Genomic DNA, 5,092 nt, shown 5'->3' with positions numbered 1-5,092 from the left:
TTTCTTTTATTCCTACTCTCTACTCTCCTATGGCAGAGGTTCTTTAGATTCTTTTAATCTTTGCTCTTTGCTCTTCTATGACAGAGGTTTCTTTAATATTTTTCTTTTCTTTTCTTTTCTTTTCTTTTCTTTCTTTCTTCTTCTTTTCTTTCCTATCATTCTATAATATAAATTATCTTCACATTATTCACTTGCCTCTCTCTAAGTGTCTTATAGAAAAGAATTATAAAGTTCTTTAATTAAGTCTGCGTTCTCTAAAGCTTTTAGGATTACTTTGCTTGCTTGCTTACTCATTAATATTACACATTATAATATTCTTACAAAATAATATCTTTGATAAATACTAATTATAATAATGATTTATTTTAATATAAATGAGTAATTTTAAAGAAGTATTTAAAATAATATTTATAATCTCCTTTTAAAACTTAGTTTATAAAACCTTATTTTTAAAACTTTTATTAATTACTTTCTAAATCACGAGCTTTTTAATATTCTATTTTTAACTTCAATATTTTATAAAAATATATTTGAACCCTCACTTATTTTCATATAAAATAATTTTGAAATCATTTGGGAATCCGGAAGCCTAAGTTATGACTTGCCGAAGTTCGGCCAAAAACCAACTTTACACAAAATCTCAAAACCTCAATTTTCTTTAAAACCCAACTCAAACTCAACATGCTATACACTAAACTCATCATCACAATAACCTACACACCCTACCATTTCTCAATCTTAACAATCCCTTTCATCAATTTCCCGAATACAACATCAAGATTATCACTCACCAATTCAATATATACATACACATGCATTCATATCATTATCTCAATCATCATCAACCAATCACTTAACATTCCATCATCAAAAATAGCAAACAACATCAAGGGTGCTAATCATTAAATATACTAATACGTTCCAACCTATCCTATGGTCATCTAGCCTAAGTTTTCATAGAATATTATATATTAAATACGAGAAACCTAAACCATACCTTGACAGATTTTCTCGTATCACCCAAGACAACCCACTAGGCAAGATTGCAAGCCCTCACACCAAAAATCCAACAACCAATACCAATTTCCAAGCCTCCAACTTCCACAAATATGCTTCAGTTCTTATACATATATCACCTAATACATAACATCACATATCAATATACAAGATTCAATACCTAACACATGTAATCAAGGAATTGACTAGGGTTAATAATCCTTATCTTAGATGTGCCACAATTAAGCAAAAGCCCACTAATCCCTCAAGTCAATTTGATCCTAAAACATCAAATTAACCAAGTTCTCAACATCCCCAAAACCATGAAATTTTCGGATTTGAGAAGAGAGAATTAAAACTAAGAATCGGGTTTCCTACCTTATAATATACTGGACTTTGTAGAGCTCATCACTGCGGACGCGTGGTCCCAAATGGTGTGGTGATCGGAGCTCGGAGCGAGAAGTTATGTCAGATTGAAATCAAACCATGGATTAGGTTTTGATGCTCTTGTTCCCTCCTTCCACAAACTGTTTCTGCGTGCTTCAATGTGTGAAAGGAAGGGAAATGAGCTGAGCTCATGGGTATAGGTGGTTTGGGTTGAGCCTTGGGCCCAATACGGGTCCGGTTTGACTGGTTCGACCCATTCGGTCTAATTTTGGGCCAAATTCTTTGAAATTAGTGTCAAAATTCTTGTTTTAATTAACTCTATCCTATTTTACTATAAAATTATATTTCTAATTTTTTTATTAAAATTTAATTTATTAACTGATTATCTGCTAATTTTACGGGGTTTACAATGGTCGGTTATGTTAAGGGAGATTGGATTGCCTAGAAATAGGAATTTAATCATCTGGGATTTGCTATAAACATAATCATTGCATGATCAAGGTAGTTAACATTGAACATTAACCCGGACATTTAAACATCTCCGAAACCTTAACTTCATTCTCACATTATTTTCTCAACCGTCATTGCTTGCTTTCTTACTTTATTGCATTTTATACTATTTGACAACCAAAACTCTTATTTGAACTTGTCTAACTAGAATAGCTAATCAACCATTACTTGCTTAATTTGTTAATCCTCGTGGGATCGGTACTCACTCACCGTGAGTTATTACTTAGTATGACCCAGTACACTTGCCGGTAAATTGTAGATTGTGAATTCCGCACCACTAGCTTTAGAGCTTTGTAGATCATCTTGTCACTGCATATCACATTGAATTCAATTTTGATTTATTCAAATGCCTCTCCATGTGTCAAGTGAGGCTAGGTGAGTAGTCTCTTCTCCATTTGGTTGTCACCCAACCACAGTCGACCATACTAGATCCAAACTCCCTTGCACATGTGTGAGCCAGATTATAAGTCTTGATTTTCCAAGCACAATATATCAGCCATGGATAATAATTTTGTTGATATTCTTCATTGTTGGTGCTTTGCACAGTTTCAACAACTCCACCTCCAGCTCCAACATCCTTCAAGACATTTGTTTCTAGCTGTCCTGAACTCCCCTCAGCTACCTCATGTGATGGTTTGTTAACATTGTCTTCTTCTCTTTCTTCCACGTTGGCTTCACTCTCTCTCTTAGCCTTACATTTTTCTTATATCTAGCCTTTGCATTTCCTTTATTGTCCTCACCAGTTGCACGTTGAGCCTTAATTCTCCTTTTGTCATTTTTTTACAAAGAATATTCTCCGGACTTTAGATATTATGTAGTCTTTAAAGGCCTTATCAAACTGATCCAATATTACAAACTCCATGTTGATTGAGAATTGAACTTCACCAAACTCTGCACCATCATTATATTGAGGCCAATTAAACCCATCCTGCTCATTTTCAAAAGAATGTGGAGTCTCAAATCCACCTGATTCATACCCCAACCCCTCTTACTCATCACTGAACTGCTTCTGACCTCCTACATCAACCCTAGTAGCAACCCAGTCTCTTCTCCAAAATTTGATCCAGCAGGCCCACTATTGGTATTAGAGGCATGAGGCCCAGTATTATTCTCTTCTACATGCCTAAAGTTGAAGTTATCCAGCCCATCAGAAATGCTTTGCCCTTTCACTACTGAACCCTTCTTCTTAAGGCACCCTTGTTGTTAGAAGAACCCATCTTTGCATCACTCTTTTTAGGAACACCCTTCTTGAAATATCCTTCTAGGACTCCAGCACTCTTCTTAAAAGAACATGGCCTCATTTCAGCACCTTTTTTACCAACTTTTTTTAGGGATTGACCTTTTTTCTTTCCTGAATGCTTCACTTTCTCCTCAACCAATCCCAGTCTCTTCTTCACTATCATCCTCATCAAATCCTGGTGGTGGAGGCCTATACAATTCATCTTAAGCTCTTTTCTAGTTGTCATAGCTATCATCATCAGAAATTAGAAATCAGAAAGCTCCATATCCACAGCATTACCATTGTCTTCTTCTTCACTACTTAGATTCACCTCATCTAAAATAGGATGATTAAAGTACAAGTATAGCTTATCAGTATCCTTGTTCTTCCTGTTTTTATCATACATTTCTCTGATTTTCTTGTCTCCATAGATGGGGTGAAGTCCACATTCAAGGTTACTGGCTTTTGGGTCATACTAGTATATCCTATTTGTAAGCATGATAACCAAGCTCTTCAAACAACTTTTTCAGGTCAAAATAGTTCACCAAATCAACATCCAGGGGGCCACTTCTTGACACTACCATTTATGTAATGAAGTACTGCCCTGTTGTCCTTAACAAAACTTTCACTGTGTTTAAATAGAGGGACCACAAGTTTAATCATTTGTGTATGTGTATGACAAAATTAACATCACAAAGTCAAACTCAGCTTACTAAAATTTTGAGTATGCATTATCTAACTTTTCTACAAGAAATCATTATTCCTATTTTAAATACTTCCATACCGACCACTTCTCTTATATTTATGCATGCATACCAAATCCACTCATACAAAATATACACATTACTAAGTAATCTCCATTCCATATATTTACTCAAACAAAATATTCAATAAACACAACAATGCTCTCCATAAGGACAACATAACAATAATCGATCAATAAAACGCAAAATGCTTACCTCAGTCAGGGACGACAGAGACACGATCACGAATAGCACGAATTCACAACTGCTGACTTGCTATGTTGATCATTTTCGAAATAACGATAATATAGGTTAGAGTGGTGAAGATGCTGAAGGTTGTGACGGGGATGACAATGGTGACGTGAAGAGAGTGGTTTTTCCCGTAAAACTTAATAGAGAAAAGAGAGTCACTTGTAATTTCATTTTTGGAGTGAATGCGAGGAGTGTTCCTTATGAATGGTCTATTTCCAAAAAGCAGCGTAGGGCACATCCATGAAATAACGTCGTTTTTATACAAAGAGGGCCAAGGACGATTTTGTCCTTTTTGTCCACGTGGCACTAATCGTGTGACGTGACAAGTTAACGCGATACGTAGGACATTTTCGACAAGACTTGACGAAACAAACTAGAATAGGAATTTAAGTGACTGACGCAGTTAAATATTGAAGACTAACCAAATAATTAATTTTTGTTAAAAAACTAAAATGTTTGATCGAAATTTTTTGAAGGACAAAATGGATAAACACCCTAAATTTTTCTACTTAGTTCGCACATCATATATAGTGTAACTATAGAATTTGGTCAAGTGTGATGGGCTGTGACTTGTGAGCTAGCTTGGTGGTTGAGATTTTTTATTTTTTAATTTTTTTTTTTTAATTTTTGTGCTCTTAAGAGTATTATATGGAGCGTATAAGGATTAAATTTTATGCGGCTAAATCTTATATCATGAACCTCATTAGCAATATGATCGTCAACATTACTTTTCAGGCACTATAAAATTATACTTCTATTTATTGGATTTATCTCAATTATCCTCGTTATGATTGTATTACTCTCCATTTCAAAAGTCCAATGATACTCTTTCACACACTTAACAAATATCTCTTAAACTCTGAAAAACATTATTAATATTAAAATGGTATATCTACCGTAATATCAATAATAATAGACACCATGCATAATATTCATCAAGTTAAAATAGTTAATAGAATTTATTATTTTTATCTAATATTTTTTA

This window comes from Arachis ipaensis, chromosome B03 (assembly GCF_000816755.2).
Source record: "Arachis ipaensis cultivar K30076 chromosome B03, Araip1.1, whole genome shotgun sequence".
Classification (NCBI taxonomy): Eukaryota; Viridiplantae; Streptophyta; class Magnoliopsida; order Fabales; family Fabaceae; genus Arachis; species Arachis ipaensis.
This window is presented reverse-complemented; position numbering follows the sequence as displayed.